General features: G+C 44.4%; 1 long non-coding RNA gene across 1 annotated transcript; it reads left to right on the top strand.

Moving 5' to 3' along the window:
* Positions 1-451: 451 nt before the first annotated feature.
* Positions 452-3,345, top strand: LOC146854141 (uncharacterized). The gene is made up of 2 exons (XR_014980738.1): positions 452-2,304; positions 2,688-3,345. It is a non-coding gene; the product is annotated as an uncharacterized LOC146854141 (long non-coding RNA).
* The last annotated feature ends 4,983 nt before the right edge of the window (positions 3,346-8,328 follow it).

Genomic DNA, 8,328 nt, shown 5'->3' with positions numbered 1-8,328 from the left:
TGTGGTAAACATGAGTAACAATAATATACAACAGAAGACCTTTACAGATGCTTCCGCCTGCTCACAGCTGAAAAGAGACCTACTGTAAGCCCCATTTTTGTTGCATTTTAGCCATGGCAGAACCCCAGATCACTGTAAAGTAATGTGAGCCCCAGTGGTTATAAAGGAACCCCATGGACTTCTCACCGACTTGCAGCTCTGCGGAGTTCAAAGTGCTGGACTGCCAAACTGATCCGATGGCGATGACCACTGTACTTGCTGTGCCTCCGACAGCCAATCGCTCAGACTGTGTAATGCGGCCTGTCGAACGGCAGGGGGTGCTACTTTGCCGGCAAAGGCCTCGGCTTAGCTGCTTCTGGTGACTCAGTCACAGTCTCGGACACTTTATTAAGTGAGAAACTTCCGGGGATCTCCCACTGCTTAAGACTTTGATGCTAATTCATTCCCATCCACCAATGCGGTGGCCGCCATCTTGGAGACTTTGAAGAAGAGCGGGCGCTGCTGCCCCGTCAACCCCACCGCCATAGACTTGACCAGAGCGGCTCATTCTGGTATCCAACGTGGTGCAGGAGTTTCTACAGCCCGGCTTCAGGTCGGCGGGACTTTTCTCTGCCCCCAGGAGCTCCTAGCCCATGAAGTAAGAGGCACCACGATGTTGAGCTCCCCTTGATCTCTCATCTGGCCTCGCCCCTTCCTTCCCCTATTATTTCATGGTGCGTGACTTGTCAGCTGAGGATACATCGCATAGTCCCTTGGAGTGCATGGCACTTTTGTGTCCATTAAAATCATGGCTGTTTTCAATCATCCCATTTTTAGGGCTCTCAGCCAGCCTCTTCACACGTTGGTCTGTTGCTTTATTTGCCTTTCTCCTCTGTCCACCACAGCATGCAACATGGGTCAGTGAGAAAGCCCACTTCAGCCATTGGCTAACCTCACTGAGTGACCGCATTCTGTTTTTTTTTTTTTTTACAAAGAGCACATCCAAACAAGATTTATTTCAGTGCGAGGGACTTCGCAATATGTGCTTTGTGAAACCCAAAGTCTGCTTTTGCTTTAAGCCAATAGTTTTTTTTTTATATTGTCGAGGGCCCAGTAGCTCACTAAACGATAGTTTTTCAAAAACCATAACAAAGCAAGCGTTGACCAAGCAGAAGGGCTGTCCATGGCAGGCATATTGGCTTTGCCAGTGCTTGTTGTGATTTTGCAGTGGCCCCCTCTGGCAGTAGGTTAGCTTCTGGATCACCCATTGCCCTACACTTACCCTATGATGCTGCGTTCTCCCTCTCTTATACTGTGCTGCTTCGCATTTTAGTCAGATGTTCAGACTGGGAGAGAGTCACAGGAGGTGACCTATGTGGTGACATGCATGTTCCTATTCTGTGCTTAACATGCTCCTGCTGATCGCACCCTATGATCGATCGCCCCTAGAAGGGTTGGCTGAGCTGTAAGATCTATATTATGCGTGCAGGTGTGCAAAGGTTTAAATGTCACAATTTTTCAATAATCTACTAGTTTTTAACACTTGTTAAGAGGAGAGCCGCCTACATTCTGATGGATATTTGTAACTGCAGATTCCTTATTTTAGAATAGTCTTCAGGCACCTGATGTGGAGATATGTTCGTAGCAGTTCTCCCGTGCGCCACTAGGTGTCATCACACACCTGCAAGTGATGAAGTGGAGCCATAAAAGCACTAGTTCCTTTCTTTGTGCCCATTCTGATCCCGAGCTCTGCTCCTGAATTTGTTCGTTTTCTGATGATTTCCAAACTTCTGCACAACGTGCTAGTGAATGTACCCACCGAAAACCACCGGTTTCAAGCCATGCTGCGAATGCAGGAAGCAGATGTGGGTCACGGACCTGCATGAGTTGTGACTTTGATGCTTGGGCTTTGGACATGATTCTTGAGTTCTGTAATGAGTGTGCCTCATGCACCCACATGGGGAGTCAAAGCTGTATGTCATCTGACCCAAGAAATCACAATGTCCTACGTATAGATTCTGCTCCAAGTCAGGAGCCGGGCACTGTCCTAGGGCAGTTCCCTGGCTCTTCCCCTTCACGTTCGAAGCTCTCCGGTACGTCCTATGGAAGCGAAGGAGAGCGAAGTGCGACGCCACCTCCAACCTGCCACTCTGATGCCAAAGAGGAGACACCGGCCACGGAAAAAACACCTCCGTTGATCCTGCTGAATGTTTCCCAGTCCAATATCGACCCTGCAGCAGAACAAGGCCCTTCAAAGTGGTTAGGGTGCAAATTACCAGTGCTCTTCCGGCTCCCTCTAGCATGCCTTGGGGACACACGGAACAGGTGACGGAGCAGGGTTTTTTTTACTTTAAAACCAAATATCTGTTTCATTTCTGTATGTCATTATTAAAAGTACTACTGATTAATTAATAATTGCTAAAGATTTGTCGAGTCTTGTCTAACCAACCTTATTAACAGAAGAATTACACGTGGGAATGCTATTGCATGGCTACAATAATAAGTTAACTAAGTTGGTGAACAAATTGACAGAATAAATGTTGCTTATGTGATGTTATTGTGTTTTGTGCTTATAATTAATATGCATTAATGGCTTTTGATGTCGCAAATGGCTAGATAAATACATACACATAAGGGTATTAGCAGGGGAATAACACTGTATAATCATTTCCATGCAGTAATTATGTTTTGTGTTTCCTTTACTTAAGTTGACCATTGTGGCCTGCTCTAAAATGGCTACCACCCGCAGCCTGCATTCGAGTAGATGGAAAATTTGAAAGGAGGCTTTGCGCTGACTGAGACCTTGTCCTCCCATTGAACTGAAAAGCCATGATCATGACGACAAATCTGGGAGAGATGCCAGATGCCCCTGAACGTGAAGATTGTTGCCAATCCAAATACCGACCTGATGAACTTATAATGGTCCCATGAATGAGATACATTTTTATCCTAGAGAGACATCCGTAGAAGTAACAAATTAGTTATGGACTCCTAATTTCTATTCATTATTTGAGACTATCAATACGTGAGAAAATCTATCGTTGTATCCCAATGTACCAAGACGACATAATTTCCGCCATTCGAGTGTTTTGTAAGATATGATTGCAACATTTGGAATGTAAATTTGGTATAAATATTAGTAGACTAGAGAGGTCGAGTGCCACTTCTTCCCGAACCAATGATCAGAGGTCCCGATGCTGACGGAGAGGACGGTGACTCTACATGACGGCTAGAAACTTTAACTATTTTGCTGAGGACCGGTTCTGACTTAGAAAACGACTTTTAGCCAGAATAGGAAAATATGAAAGAAATGATCTTGCATTTAATTGGCTTTTCTTACAATTTTAGATAAACTATATTCTGTTTGAATTACTGTGTCGGGTGGTTATTTTATTGTCTTGTTTATTGAATATTTAGAGTAATAAGATGTTTCACCAAATCTATAGCAACTAGTTGATGCCATTGACCTCAGGGTACATGCAGATTGGTTAGGTATCAAAGTGTTTCCCCTTATACATGGCACGGATAGAGTGGTAGGATGAATGTTGGTGTTATGGGCCCCACCAGCGTGTGATGTGAGTGTGCGCGTGTGACTGCGAAATCACCCCGTCCGTGGAAGTAGAGGGGATTCGGAAGTTCCGATCTGCACCAGTTTCTTGGTAGCAGAATGATGGTTAACTATTGTCTTGATCTGGTGAATTTGCGTGTATATAGGCTTGTTGATTATTGATTGATGTTGATATTTGTACTAACACTGTATGTTGAAGTCGTATTGAGTTTTATGTAGTGTGTACGGCTTCTGGGACGTAGGAAGTCGGTGACAGTTCCGTAGTAGGGCAGAGGGAAGCGCTGCTCTCAGAAAAGGTGGGATTGTTGGCCCTGCATGTAGACAGGGGAAAACGTGTGACAATTGAAGTTGCGCGTCGCATTGTCTGGGTTCGATGAGGTAGCATCGCCGTGTGTTGCCATTAGAGTCGTATTTTCTGTGTGAGAGAAGTGTATATGATAGCGAAGGTTATCTGTGAAGTTCTGGTCTTGGGTATCAGGGATCCTTATGGCATTCCGTTAACGCTTATCACTAGAAAGGTAATAGGTATTCTCTGAGCTTGTTAGAAGGACAGAGCAGAGGTAAGCGCTGCTTTCTTAACGTGTGATATAATTCTGTAGTAGGACAGACTGTTCGCTGTTCTCGGGAAAGACAGGATTCTGTGTGAATGTACTACATTTTCTGGTGTGAAAGTGCGTGAATGAGAAGGCATTCTGGTTAATTGTGAAACTCTTAGGAGCATTCCGGAGGAAACAGTTAATTGGTGCTTGCTAGAAGGGTAGAGTAGAGGGATGTGCTACTTTATCAACGGAAGTATTAATTCCGTAGTAGGGCAGAGGTAAGCGCTGCTCTCGGGAAAGGCGGAATTCTCGTGGGAAAGGTCTTTTAATGTTCTGTGGCTAGCGAAGCAGACAATGGAGATGTTTGTATGTTGTAACTAACGGACTCGTAGAAGTTGAAACAAAGTCTACCGAGTAGTTTTGTAAAGGAGGGGTAGACGAGAGAGACAGGCGCAGAAGCTACTGCAGCGACTGCTGACATGAGGAAGACCGCGCTGTGATTGGACAGTGGGTTAGAACGGTGGAAGCACGGTGATTGGTGTGCTAGTGTACGCCGCGCAAGAATTGGGAGACAAACAGGGTGACGTAGACGCTCCAGGATTGGTGCGTTGGTGTGAGTCGTGCTGGGATTCGTGGACTGAGTCAGTGACGTAAACGCTCCGGATTGGTGCATAAGTGTGAGTCGCGCTGCAATTGGACAGGAGATCGTACAGTTGTAGAAAAGACAAAAGGTTTGCGGAAAAATAAGAAAATGTATTACCACGCTGAGGAAAAGAAAAAAATCTTTGTTTAGTAAGGTTAAGAACTGGTTTGATAAGGATATTGTGACTAGGGAAGGACAGTTACTTCCTCCGATAAGAACCCCCGCATCCTTCATGGTTGCGAAGTATGGGTATCATACCTGTATTTGGTTAGACAACTGGGTGAAGTATACCAAAGAGGATGGAGTTTTAGCTTGCCCGGAACATGGCTCATTTAATCTGGCCATATTGAGGAACTTGCGGGAGCAGATGAGTCTAGAGCCTCGGCCTAGGCCAACGCAGTTTGAGGCATTGACTGAATGGGAAGATGAAATGCATGAGCCAGAAAAGCAGAGGAGTGGAGGAAATTACAGGTATATGTTCGGGCGAAAGTATGATCGCGAAACTCATCATGACCGGATGAGAAGATGGCGAGATGCCAGTATGACTGAGGGATTATATCCTGTAAGAACTGCAGAGGAGACAGGAGGGAAAAAGTGTACAGAAAAAGAACATAATGTAGAAACAAGAAGGTATGGGGCGAATGAGTCTGATGATGATGTCTTAGATGACATGTTCTACAAAAGACCACCCCATATAGACGAGAACCAGAGGTAGGAACATCAGTTACCCCAATGAGACACCCTGCGGATTATAAAGACAGAAGTCATGACCCCTGAGTTGAAAAGCAGCAATTCTCTTGCAGAGAGAGAGAGAGAGAGAGAGAGAGAGAGAGAGAGAGAGAGAGAGAGAGAGAGAGAGAGAGAGAGAAAGGGAGAATGAAATTGAGGATGAAAAGATCAGAGAACTAGCAAGAACCACATTTGAATTGACAGAGAAAATCAGAGAACTGACTAAAAATCTTGAAGCAGTTACGGTGCCTGTAACAATAGGTCCGGTTATGCCGGTTTTCGAAAAGCAGAGGATTGGTGAAGGTGGTTTGACAGTTCCATATGTAGGCAATAGATTGATTGTTCCTCCAGAGCAGGCAGAAATGAGAACGGGAGAAAATCAGTGGAGACATACCATATGTGGAGGAGAATTGAATGTGCAGACTAACTCAGGTTTGAACTCTGGTTGTGTGGAAGGGAACAGAGGATCGATCCTAGAACCACAAAGAGTGACAGAACCAGGGGGTGCAGAAAAATCCATGGGGATAACTGCTGAAGATTTGAATGATTGGCTGAAAGCTTTGCAGAGGAAAGAAAAGGAATCCCAGGGAATTGATGTAGCTAGACTACGTATGGAAATGGAGGAGCTGATTGTAGGAACAATCCCTACAGAAACGCTGAAAAGTTATCAGGAGGGGGAAATATTATTTCTGTATAAAAGTATCACATGGAGAGCAAAGAACATACATGACAGGTTGAAAGGAATAGCCAGTGAAATTGGGATCGATATGGACAAGGTAAAAGCTTTACAAAAGCCTTACCGAGTAGATTTACAGATAAGGACATTGAAAATATGAATAATGCAGGCCGGACCGGACAGATTAAGGAGATGATTGCTTTGCTGAGAAAATGGGGAGATGTGGAGAGATGGAAAGATAGATGGTAGAGAAAACGAGAGGATGCAGCAGACAGAACTTACTCAACATTCCCTATGAAGGAAAAGGAGAAAGCAGTGACAGCTTATCCCATGAGGGAGATTCCAGGAGGAGGGTACATACATGTCCCATGGACCAGACAAGATATTTTGTCATTTACAAATGATTTCCCTCGACTAAGAGAGAAGCCCGTTGAGTGGTATAGACAGGTTGACAGATTTGTGAAATTGTCAAAAGTGCTGTGGATCGACCTGAATAGTCTGTTTGATATAATTGTACCAGTAGACTTGTGGGCAGAATGTAAGATAGTCATCGACTGGCCCACTAAAGAATACCCAAGAGATCCAAAGACAGGCGCTCCAGACCCGGAGGTCATGAAAAAGTATGAGCAGGTTATGGCCTTCCTGAAAAATAAGGTACCTCCCAAGGAAACAGACTGGGTTAAAATAGATCGAAAACACATCAAGAAGTGAAAGAATCAGTCCATGCTTACTATGAAAGACTAATACTGGCTTTCAAACAGTTCAGTGGAGATGAACATCTGGGTGACCAGGATCTGAGCCATTTTGTATATAGATTTGTGTATGGCTTGCGACCTGAAATCAGTGAAATGATAAGGCAGCATACCGTAGACTGGCAGAGCAAAAGGATTGATGAGATCCTGAGACATGCAAAATACTTCAGTGATGAGATTGAGGCAAAGCAAAGAAAACTGAAAGAAAAGGCAATGTGGGCACAGGTGAAAGTTGCAGAAAGACAGGAAGCTCAGTTGGTTGAACAAGCAAATAACCCAGGAAATAAACCCAGATTTGGCCCAGGAAAAGGGAAAGGCAATAATGAGGAAGCAAAGAAGAAGTTTCCCTGCCACAACTGTGGAAAATTAGGGCACTGGAAATCCGAGTGTAAGAATCCACCGTCTACTAATGATGACAATCCATCATTGAATTCACAGGTACAGAGTGAGGGGTGTGGTCAGCATCAGCAACAGCAGAAGGCTGTTAAGCAGCAGAATCAGGTGTCAAAACCACCCTTGCCACAAAGAAGAGGATCCCAGAAGTACAGCCAGGATTCGGGGTTCTACGATGAAGAACAGGTAAACAAGCCAAAACGCGCAAGCGCTGTATCACAATATTGGCTAAGGAATGAGGGAAGTGATTCTGAGAGAGACTTCTGACGGTGCCGAAGAGAGGAGGAGGAGTGCGTACTTTGCGCAACTCTAGAAATAGACCAGGCAGGACCTTTTGTAGATGGAAAAATCAATGGTGAAAGTGTTACTTTTCTAGTTGACACAGGAGCTACGAGATCAACTGTCAGGTCAGCTGATATAAAGAATCTTCCTCTCTCGGATGAAGCGATCCAAGTAGTTGGGGTGTCCAACACACAGATCAAAACTCATCTTACTGAACCAGTAAGGGTTAGAATAGGGAAATTTTCAGACATGAACCGATTTGTGGTGTGTGACACTAGTCCTGTGAACTTGCTAGGCAGGGATCTGCTGTGCAAGATGAATTGCACTATTTTCTGTACCCCAGATGGAATAACCTTTGAGACACCAGATGAGGATGTCCTATACAGAATGACCCTAGATAATAGGGAAAGTGAGGCTATGGGGACATATGCTGTATTTAATCCAGATGCATTACCCCCAGAATTGAAACAGACAGTGAAAGCAGCAGTTTGGGATTTTACTAGAGAAGATGTAGGTCTGATGAGAAATGTAGATCCAGTAAAGATTACTGTAAAAGAGGGAGTGGTTTACCCAAACATACCGCAATACAGACTGACACCTGAAATAATTGAAGGAATAACACCCATAATTGAGAAAATGATACAGCAGGGGGTGTTAAGGGAAATATTGAGCAGCCCATGTAATTCACCAATAATGGGACTGAAGAAACCTAATGGAAAGTTCAGAATAGTACAGGATTTGAGAAAAATTAACAAGATTGTTGTGTC

The sequence above is a fragment of the Triturus cristatus genome, chromosome 4_1 (genome assembly GCF_964204655.1).
Source record: "Triturus cristatus chromosome 4_1, aTriCri1.1, whole genome shotgun sequence".
In the NCBI taxonomy this organism is placed as follows: domain Eukaryota; kingdom Metazoa; phylum Chordata; class Amphibia; order Caudata; family Salamandridae; genus Triturus; species Triturus cristatus.
This window is presented reverse-complemented; position numbering and strand designations above follow the sequence as displayed.